This window comes from Lissotriton helveticus, chromosome 5_1 (assembly GCF_964261635.1).
Source record: "Lissotriton helveticus chromosome 5_1, aLisHel1.1, whole genome shotgun sequence".
Lineage (NCBI taxonomy): Eukaryota > Metazoa > Chordata > Amphibia > Caudata > Salamandridae > Lissotriton > Lissotriton helveticus.
In genome coordinates, this window is record NC_136065.1 from 2106067036 (window position 1) to 2106079147 (window position 12112).

Here is a 12112-nt window from a genome sequence, read left to right on the forward strand (position 1 = left end):
CATCAGAGCACCATCACCAGTGCAACACCAACTCAGCATAAACACAGCACAGCTCAGCACCACCACAGCACCAGCGCAGCACCATCTCAGCATTAGCACAGAAACACCTCTGCATCTGTGCATCACCAACAGAACATCATCACCTCACCACCAGCGCAGCGTCACTTCACCAGCAGCGCAGCCCCACCTCTCCAGCAATTCAGGACCAACACAGCACAACTTCAACATCAGCACAGCGGCACCTCAGCATAACTCCAGCATCACTCAGCACCAACTGAGCACTGGCTCAGCACTACCAGTGCAGCACTACCACATAGCATCCTCAGCACCCCAGCATCACTCTGCACCACCTCAGCACCACCTGATTATCATTCAGAAACACATTTGCACCAGTACACCACTACTTCAGCACCACCCCAGCAACACTCAGCACCACCTCAGTCCACTTTCTGTCCACTGCATGTGTTGTAATTCAGGTACTATTTACCAACCTCCACGCTACCATTGTGTATGTGTCCCCCCACCCATAACTAAAAACAAACAACAACAAACAAGTGTTAGCACAGGCAGGAAGATGTTTCCACCACTGCAAGGACAAAAAAGCAGAAGACATTTTTTCTGTTCATTCTTTTTTTATTAAGGTCGTCAGTTGTACATAATGTCTTCTTGGCTATATATAAGGTACAAAATGCTTATAACACTTTTTATTATGACATTTCAACATGCTGCACAGCAGCCGCACTGCTCTACAACATAGCTTAAAGACATTGGCAAAGCCAATGGCTCTGGCTATCCACTTATAAGGTCCCAAAGAGGAAACCTATTGGCTATGCCAATACTTGTTTCGGTTCTGGTGATGGCAAAGCCCATCGCGGAATATTTGGTAAATCTTCCTCTAATTCCTCCACCTATTGACTGCAGAACGGCACAGCATCGACCAGTAGCGGTCGGTGGTGGGACTGCTACCGGGCGATAACGTGGGGCAGGGGACGGGCAGGTGGGGGGGTTGGAAACTACGGAATTTGTCCAAATGCAGGTAAGTAAACATATAAATAAATAAAACAAATTTTGTTGTACGCACTGCATCGCCAAATTCGATGCAGTGTGTGCAACGAAATTCGTTTTATTTATTTATCTGTTCACTTACCTGCATTTGGGCGTATTCCGTAGTTTACTACCCCCTTCCCCGCTCCACCTCACCGCCCGGCAGCACTCCCACTATCAACCACTATGGGAATCGACACACTTCATTGGGAAAGCCAATAGTTCCAAGAGACAAGACGTATTGACTTTTCCAAAGCTTGTTTTTAACTTAGATTTGATACTTCTGCATCCACTGAAGAGAAAAAACACACAATATTTGACTCCAGTGAGGCCCTATAAAGATGTTTTTCCTGGGTCTTGGAAGGGACAGCACATGTACTATTGCCTGCAAGATGTTTTTTTTTAAACCAAATGGCTTAAAGCCTGCCCATAATTTATCATTGTTGTCTTCATTGCCACTCTCATTTCCTTACTCCTCATTGGCCAGCGCATGTTGGTTTTACTTTCTTCTTTGTGTGTTTGTCCCTTTAATAGAGCACGGACCAAGTACTAGCTGATTTCTTAGGTGCACTTCCACTGGTCGAGCTCGAATTGAGATACTTTTTTTTTCTCTTTCCCTCATCCCTTCCACTCTATAGCTTTTTACCATCCTCCCTCTCGCCGCATTGTTTCTTGGCCCTTCCTGACCTCTTCCACGGCACTGCTTGTTGCCCCGCCCATCCCGCCCCATTACTTGTTGTCCCATCCCTCCTACCCCGTTGCTTGTTTTTTTAACTCATGCTAAACACAGGTACAGGCTTGCTATAACATGCACATTGAAAGTGGAGATGCTTCATGCGGTACCCTGCTTGCCAGGTTACACAATGATGTCACAGAATGTCAGGGTTAAGAGGGGCCTCTGAAGGGAGGTTGTGCCAGGCAGACCAGGGCTGTGCATCTAACTACATCAGATCCTGGTGGGGTCATTCAAAAATCAATTTACCTTACAATACCCCTCTCCTAATCCACTAGCATTGTCTTCTTATTTCTACCTGCCAACCTGCATTGCAACACTCTGGCTGCCCACATAGGTTGAGGAAGTCCTCTTCCATAAATCTCGCCCATGGTTTTTGTAGTTGCAAGCCTGGTGCTCTGCCAGGTGGGGTTCAGGCGGCAGCAGATCACTTTCCTTCGAAGGCTCAAATGCATTCCTGGCCCCAGGACAAAGAATTGTATGGAACAGAGTAGAAACTTTTTTCTCCCACCTTTAAGAGCAGGGTTGCACTTCTGGCTAGGACAAAGTGAAGTGATACCAACACTGCTCATTGGTACCCTCTCTAGGTAGCCTTTTTAGTCCAAAATTAGATACACCCAATCTTGGTTTTAGGGATCCAGAACCATTTCTGATATCACAGAATGAATGTGTTTTAGGCAGAAAGGACACACTTGCACTACTGCCCATACAGATGCAGGGCCCCTCAAACAAGGGTACCCTTTGTGTGGTGCACAAGGGTCCAAAGCACATTCCTGTCCAGCGTGGTCCAATGTGGCCAGCGGCTGAGTTTTTTCTCTTTAATATCTTATTTTTTGTTTTCTCCATTGATGTTGGTCGCCTCCGCCTCGAACACTCTGATGTATAGGGACAGATTGACATGTGTGTCAGACTGGTGCTTGGTTCTAACTCTTCTCTTAGTGGACCTGATTTCTTTTACTACCTCGAAATTTCATTTCTATTTTACAAGTGTATCTTTCCCATGAGTCTCAGACCTCGAACACACTCCCGTACGATGAATCTAGAACTTTGCCATTACTTTTTTGGGCTTTGGCCAGAGAGATCAAGGGCTCTCTGGGTTTCATGGCAGAAAAATGTAAATGTCCAGGAAGGGAGTAGGTGGGTTGCTCAAGATCACACTGTGAGGGAGATTTACTAAGATTTTGCAAGTGTTTGCGTCAAAAGTGACGCAAATCCGCACAAAATCTTTATTTCCTAATTTACTTTCCAGCGCTGGAAATAACAGAAAGGTGGAGCGTGGGCGTTCCCATGCAACCATACAAGGTTTCTTACACTAAAACCCATTTACTAAAAAAAGCAGATTGGGTTTAGCGTGAGAAAACCGCGCTCTTTTTAAGTAGGCGCAAGGGAGGAGAAATGCTTTCATTTCTCCTTCCTTTTCCGCCTGTGCATGCTTTGTACTATGCAGCACGCATACAATGAGGGAAAAGCTTTGCATCGTGTCTGGGAATCGTACCTATGCTAGATTAATACACACACCCTAGCGCTATGGCGCTAAGGTGTGTGCATGGCGCACGGCTGTTGAAATCAGCAATGGTGCAAGGAAAAGGGGAAGAGAGAGCCATATCTCTGAAGTTATGGTACTCTCCTGCTCCCTCCCTGTCATGCAATGCAGCGCACCCTCGCGGGGCCGCGCTGTGTTGCTTGACTTTTGGTAAATCTCCCCCTGTGTGCTTGATGGTGGTAAAGCTGGAAGTGTTCCATAGAACCAGGAGACCGATGTTCTGCAGTAAAGTATTTTGGGGCTTATTTACAAGCCCCGTGCGCCGCCAGTATGTTACCTTGCGTGGCGGACCGGCAGCGCAACCAGCTGCCTGATATTTACAAGGACACGCAATGCCACCCTGCATGGCTTTATGTGTGCTTGTAAATATCACCTCTCCTCATGCAACACTATGCGTGTAAGGGGTGTATATGAGTGCTGCTGTGGGGGTTCCCACGCAACACCCATGTAATCTGATGCTTTTCCAGATTTACGAGAAGTCGGTAACCCGGAAATGCGTCAGAGTGCCACGCCACTTTCATTATACAGCACTCATGGAAAGAGGAAATCACCTCAACTGATGTTTTTGTGCAGGAAGTTGCTCCTTCCTGCACAGAAACAATCTCCGCACGACGCAGGCGTCCTTGCACCATGGAAGGTGCCTGCGTTGACGCATGGCAGCCGATTCTGCGCAAGGGCACAGGGATGCGACATATTGCTGTAAATATGTCCCATTCCTGTGCTTTGAAAGTGACTCAGTGCAGCATCACTTTCATTGTAAATAAGGCCCTTAGTCAGTAAAGCACAGCACAGCTCACCACTGCCGCACTCTGCCTGCAAATCTTCAAAGGTCTGTTTATCCTCAGGGCGGTCTGGCTACAGTTCCTGGCAGGCAAACAACCAACCTAAAATGTAAAAAACACCTTGCTCCATCCAACAGGTGGTTTATTCAGCAGCAGACGGTTCACTGCCAGGCCCTGGCGTCACCATGGAATACAAAGAGAAGTGCAAAGGTACAGTTTCTTCGACAGAGTTGCTGCGCTGTACACAAGCCCCGCCCACCGCTATTACACTTGGCTGTGCTCGAGTCTCTGCCAATTCAGCTTGTTCGATGGGACATTTGAAACCAGAAAATAACTGTGTTGAAGTATTCAATTGACCCAAAAAGGTATTCCCTCCAAGTTCAAAGGAGCGTCTGATTTACTGCACAGATTGCATTTAGCAATGCTTCTTTTGTCCTAAATCCGACCCCTCCAAAAGCTAACAAAGGGCGTCTGCGTGTTAGATGTTCGAGAACATGAATTTGTCCTCATCTATCCCCAGAAAACGTCAAGGCTTCTTTTGTGTAATATTTGGTTGTTCCATGACCTTCAATGTTCAGAAATAGGAACATAGACAAAAACACTTCCAGAATCACATAATAATGAAAATAATACGCCAATAGCTGTGAATTGATGAGCAGATAATATAACACTTAAGTGAAGGGTGGTATATTTAAAAGCACACGTATAGAGAGAGAAAAAAAGGCTTTAGAATAGGAGCTGGCCCTGTAGCTGATTAAAACCACCTTACCAACTCACTACATATTTTACAACAACTTCTAGTTTGTTGAAGTAAATCGGGAGGTCTTGGGTTAGGATGGGGGAAGGAAAGGTGTCCGCTTATTTATTTAACCTGGCATTGGAGACACCCGTCATTATCCATATAACAACATTCATGTGTTTCTGGGACTGGTTATTAAAATATAAAAATATAAAAATATATTTCTATATTAATAAAAATATATTTATAAAAATATATAAAGGTTTTAAAATATAAATACATGCTCTTGGTCTGTTTGTTCCTCTTAAAGAACCAAATGTAATATACTTAGTTCTGATTGTAATTTTCACTTTTCCCCGCCCCTTCCCCCCTCCCCCCCCCCCCCCCCCGGTCTGATTCACAAACTGCACTTTGTAGTATGTTTTGTAGCACCACAGTACTATTACAGGGTTTACTACAAACTACTGTTCACAAACTGCGCTATTGTCATAATTTACACTTTTTCGTAACTTACTCATGTAGGGCTCGATTCACAAAGGTAAACTGAGTCGAAGGTCTAACTTTACAGCTTTCGGTATTCACAAAGGGCTGTTACGAGTAGTAAAGTTAGACTTTTGTCTCAGGTAAACTTACGTTTTGGTCTTAAGTTTAACTGAGACCAAAAGTCCTTAGAATTTTGTTTTCGTTTTAATTTAAAATGTAATTAGTAGTGCTGCAGCATTTTTGTATTTTGTTCTACATTTAATGTAAATACATCAAATGAATTTACATTACTATTTCACATAACAATAATTTTAATATTTATCTTTGAGTCAAATACATTATTTAAAGTTTTCCTATGTGCTACCATGCAGAGACCTCCACCACGAATCTCCACATCGACTACACTTTTGTAGTTAGTCCAGTACTTACATGGCCAACCACAGGTACTTCTACATCATAATTGGTAGAAGGCACACCATATTCCGAAAGTCTACAATTTATTTGATGCTCAAAGGCCATATTTATGCCTGCAAACCCTGGAACGCGATCTGTTCATGCTTGAGATGTCTATTAAAGCAGCTGGAACCTCGTCAGGTCCCCCAGACCCAAGATGCACAACCAACAAAAAGTGAATTGACACAATGAACAAATTTCAATAATTTTTTCCTTTTTAATCCATTTTTAGCCAAGAGTATTCATTTTTAATCCAAACAAACAATTGCACGGAGATGCCTATCCAGGCTTTTCTCAAAACACAAAGTGGTTCACAGTACCACATAATTCAACATGGATGATAAAAAAAACATGGATTTCTGGCAAACTGCCCTTCCTCACGGGTAACTAGGGAAAGAAAAATCACATGAGAACCAACCATGTCAACCTCTTAATCAAAACAGGGTATTTTTTCGTTTTTATGGTTATGTATGTGTTAGATTTGGGGGTCTCTAGTTGGCACAGGTAGGTACTTGTGACAAATAGGGGCCCTCTCCTCTAGTCAGGACAAGGGGATTACACTCCTGAAATAACCCTTGCTCACCCTCTAGGCTGCGTGGTGCGAGCAGTCAAGGCTTACTTTAGAGGCAATGTAAGTTAAGCAGTTGTGACCACATACAGTAACCCAGTGACAGCACTACAAATGGACACCACACAGGTTTTATATAAAAAACTAGCTTACCCGTCGCGCATTGATGCGATCTCAGAAGAACGGAAATTCAAGTAAACTTGTTATGATAACATTCAATTTACATTGTGTCATTTTTATTGAAAATTATTCATTTTAATATAGAAAACATTTCAAAGTGCCGTTTTAATTCTATTTATTTATTCGAGTGCTTGTGGATACACAATATTTTTTGTTTTTCGGTCTGGTGCGTACACGAATAAATCAGAAGGTTTTCCGACGCGAGAGCTGGCCGCATACAGTTGTCCATGTGAGAAGCACGGATTCTCCAAATCTAGTCCACACACTTGCAGCGATTGTCCTTGTGCTTTGTTGATGGTCATTGCAAAAGCGAGTCGCACCGGAAACTGTAAACGTTTGAATTCAAATTACATATCTGTTGGGATCATTGGAATAAGTGGCAACAGTACATCTTCCCCCTAGAATTTCCCATTCAAAATTGTAGGTTCGATGACATTGTTCATCATCTTTTTCACCGAAAGTCTTGTACCGTTGCAAAGTCGTGGTTGCAAATTCAGTATTCGAAAGATTATGAGGGCCCTGGGGGGCCGATCTTTAAAAAAATGTTATACCAGAAACCTTCGCAGGAGTGTACTCAACAACTTCCCAAAGTTTCATGGCGATCGGATGAATGGTGTAGTAATGCATAAAGGACAAACAGACAGACAGACATACATTCGTTTTTATATATATAGATAAGTAGACTTTATATAGAGTTACCACAAGACCATAAACGACAAAAATACACACCATGATTACTTTAAGATGGAGGATTTAAGCTTAGTTCAGTTCAGTTCTTAGATGCGACACTCTGCGTCAATGTACCTTAAGTTGCGTTGCGCTTCCACAACAAGCAATGTCGCAGCGTTGGTAAATGCGGCAAAGTCAGTGCAAAGAAATAAAGACGTCAAGATCTTCCAGATGCGGCGCGCTTCTCGGGGATGCGAATCTCGGTTCGATGCGTGGACTGCAGCGGCGACACCCTTACGATGCGACGGCAACAGCTCCAGCGCGACGCTCTTCTCCACGATGCATGAAGGTTCCGCTCAATGCGACAACTACAGTGGCGACATCCAAGATGCGACGGCAGCAGCTCCGACGGCGGCGTGCTTCTCGGGGATGCGAGGTGCTCTTGGTCGATGCGGTGCAATGCGACAGTTTCAGCGGCGACACCTTCTTTGGAGTTGCGACGGTAAGCACAGCGATGGCAACACGCTCCGACCTCGTTGCGAGATTCTTCTCCTGATGCGGTGCAGTGCGACAGCTCCAGCGGCGACATCCTCCTTCTTCGGAGTTGCGACGCCAGCAGCACCAACAGTGACAGGATTCCTCTTTGTTGCGGCGCGCTTCTCTCCGATGCGGTGCAGTGCGACAGTTCCAGCGGCGACATCCTCCTTTGGAGTTGCGACGGCAGGCACAGCGACGGCGACACGCTTCTTCTCGTTGAGTCTCTCTTCCAGCTCCTTGCGACACGCAGTTCCTCAGAAGGCCCAAAACAGCAGCAGGCACTTCCACAAGAACTCTGGGGAGATGGGGGGTGAAGTCGGTTGTCCCTGATACTTCAGCAGGAGGCAAGCTCTTTTCCAAGCCCTAGGAGATCCTTCACAAGTTGAAAGCAAAGTACACAAAGTTCCTTTCTCCTTCCTTTGGCAGTAAGGCAACCACTGCAGGCTATTCCACCAAGCAGCACTTCAGCATGGGAAGAGTCTCTCCTCAGTTTCTTCAGGTTCCTTTCCTCAGTAACGGTTTCTTCTTGTAGTCCAAAATGATCTTATTGCATGGGCTCAGGGTCCCAATATTTATACCCAGAAATCCTTTGTTCTCTGAGGGGAGAGGGGCCTTTGCCCAGTCCAAACCAGTTCTGAGGCACTCTGTTTACCAGACTTCTCCTTTCCTTTCACAGTGCAGGGCATGCACATCAGATGCCCAACATGGGGTGGAGCCAGCATTGTGGAAGGCAAGTACAGTCCTGGAGCACTTTGTTTACAGGACTCCTTCTCTTCTTTCAGTGTGTAGGGCAGAGACATCAGCCGCTCCCCAGGGGGTGGAGCCAGCATTGTGAAAGGCAGGCACAGCCCTATTCAAGGTTCAGGTGCAATCCTCCCTCCCATCTAGATGCAGATCTCTCTATTCACCACTGGGTGACTCAGCCTGTCTCCTGGAATTCCCCAGCCCTGTCACTCACAAAACCAGACATAGGAATACACAAACTAGCCGAGGCAGGTTTGAATGGTTAGACAAGCAAATACCTACTTTCTAAATGTGGTATTTGCAAACCCAGAATATTAAAATAAACTTTACTAAAAAATGTATTTTATTATTCTGAGTTCAGGCATACTTAACTCGAATTTCAACCATGTTCTCTGAGACAGCTTTGCAATAGTGGAAAAAGAAACTGACTGTAATTCACTATTAGGACATGCCACACACATCAGGGCTTGTCCTACCGTATACTTACAATGCACCCTGCCCTTGGGCCTACCACAGGGGTGACTGATATGAAGAAAAGGGAAGGTTTAGGGACTGGGAAGTGGGTGCACTTGCCCAGTCAGCATGACAGTACCAGACTGCACACAGGCGCTGCAATGGCAGACCTTAGACACATTTTCCAAGGCTACTTCTGTAGGTGGCACAACCAGTGCTGCAGGCCCACCAGCAGCATTTGGATTACATGCCCTGGCACACTTAGTGCACTAGACTACGGTCTGACAAGTAAACCAAATAGCCAAACATGGAACCACTGATTAATACATCAATTTGCAATAGGGAGCACTTGCACTGTGGCACTGGATAGCAATGCCACAGTTCCCAAAGCATTTATTACCAGCAAAAACACATGAGGCAACAGCAAAAATGGAAGGGAGACCCGCACCAATGGTGCCAGGTCTAACAGTATGTGACATGATACTATACAAATGTATAAGTATAACCCTCCACCAGATGCATTCCACAAATGAGGAGACAAGTGCATTTATAAAACTAAGGAGATTTCAAACTACAAAACAGACTATGCAATACAGTTACACCAACATGCAATTATATCATGTGGTTAATAATATACCCTTGTGTTTATGGCCTAAACTAAAGAGTGTGGTGAGTGCCCGATTAACAACCACAATAAAGGCCAAACCTTGCACGATACATACTGCAACACCCTATAATAAAAAACATAACGGAGGTAGGAAATTAAAATAAAACCGCATAGGAAATAATATTTAATTAATTTAAAATATTACAATTCCTTAAAATAGTCAACATTAAAAATAAATATACATTCATGTTTTAAGAAATTATATAAATAGTACATAGTATTTAAATACAAAAAATTAAATAATCTTGAATTTAAAAAATAATGTAATAATAAAAATATTTCAAAATCATTTTTTAAAACACGGTCTAGGGGGTCAGGGTATTCTTACCCTGTCTCCTATATGTTTTTAGTCTTTTTTTCAAGCCAGGGAACTGAGCCATGTGTCCTAAAATGGCTGTCATAACATCTTTCTTGGTGTTGCGGCAGCCAATCAGATCATTATCTTTGATATGGTTAGATCTGTGGATCCCCTGCACTTGAAATATACATAAGAATTGAAACTTCAATTTCTCCAAAATTACTGAATGGAATTACACCATTTCAGAAAAAGCACTCTTACTGGGTGAAGGTCTAGCTTTCTGCCAAATTTGGTGTAATTTATTTCAGCCATTTTGGCTGTAGTTGTGCCTAATTAATTTTCCTATGGAAAATTACACATGTAAATGCATTTTAGGGGCCCCTTCTTTTTTACGGCCCCCTCTTGATGGATCACCTTGAAATATTCCAGAAAGGAGCTGGAGTGGGTGTTAACTTTTTTGGAAAGTGTTATGAAGATACACAAACGCAATAAGTTATAAGCAAACCAAAAAATCCATTTCCTAAACTAGATACATTTACCGTAAAAAAGCAAAGGTCAAAGTGATGTTATAATTAGGAATTGTTATTATATTTTACTTAACAGTAAAAAAAAAAACTTAGAAATTAAATGAATAAACCAAAGGTTAAATTGATGTTATAGCTAGGTGAATGTGTCAAATCCAACATAACGTTCAGGGTCAAACGAGCCAGATGGGGAGGTAGGACACTATCCAACAGAGCAGCACATCTGTGGAACAGACTACCTCTGGACATGAGATTTCAACCAAACAGGAGGCTGTTTAGGAAGAGCCTGAAGATGCTGCTTTTTGTAACTTAGGCTGGCACAGGTTGTGGCTTTCAGGATTTGGATTTACACACACTAGCGCCAAGACGCCACGGCAATCGAGCGCTTTACAAACATTAAAAATAGAAAATAGAACTAAAAAAACAACAAAGATCTTGCAGTGCGTATGACCTAACAAATTACTCATGGCCCCCTTCCTGAGCCTTTTAGGCCCCCAGGGCCCAATCCGCCAGGGCTGACATGCATAAAAAAGTAGAGTGGCGCCACACAGCCCCCCTCCCAGAGCCTTATTAGGCCCCGGGGGCCCCATCTCCTGGGGGCTAAAGCCAATAAAAAAGGAGAGCGGTCTCCATCCCTGAGCCTTATTAGGCCCTGGGAACCTCATCCTCTGGCGCCAAATTCCATAAAAAGGGAAGGGGAGCACGCAGCCCCCTCCCGAGCCTTCTTAAGCACCAGAAACCTCATCCTCAGGGGCCAAATTGCATATAAAAGGGGAGGGGGGACATACGGCCCCCCTCCCAGAGCCTCATTAGAACCCGGGATACCATACCCTGGGCCAAAGTATATAACTAAGGGCAGCTCTTTTTTGTTCAGGGGACCCCATCCCCCAGGGCCACAGGTGAAAGCCCTGGTGCCCACCTGGGGCGCCCACAAACCTCAAGTTGAGGGTCGTGGGGAGACCTAGGGCCCATGTGGCCCTGGACAGCTCACGTCATAATGCTGGAGCCAGCGTCGCTCCCACCTGGAGGGAGCAGCTGAATATGCATGCTCCACCCATTTTTTTTTTTTTTAAGTAATTTTTTATTGCAGATTCCAGGCAGGGAAACAGAACAGAAGTTTGCGCCCAGCCAGAAGGAGCATGTTTAAATCTTCCAATGGCCAGGGGCAGACTTGCACTACTACTACTATTGCAGGCAGGGAAGGCATGGTTGCTCCCATTTGCTAGGTGATTTAAAAATGCTCCCGCCATTTCGTGCTTGTGCTAGTGCGGGCTGGGAAACTACTGTGTTCCAGGGGTGGGCTCCCCTGGGGCACAGTAACAGAGCCGGGGGATGGGGTCCACTCTGTTATTCATGCTCGTGCGGGCTGGGAAACTACTGTGTTCCAGGGGTGGGCTCCCCTGGGGCACAGGAACACAGCCGGGAGATGGGGTCACCTCCGTTATTCATGCTCGTGCGGGCTGGGAAACTACTATGTTCCAGGGGTGGGCTCCCCTGGGGCACAGTAACAGAGCTGGGGGATGGGGTCCACTCCGTTATTCATGCTCGTGCGGGCTGGGAAACTACTGTGTTCCAGGGGTGGGCTCCCCTGGGGCACAGTAACAGAGCTGGGGGATGGGTTCCACTCCGTTATTCATGCTCGTGCGGGCTGGGAAACTACTGTGTTCCAGGGGTGGGCTCCCCTGGGGCACAGGA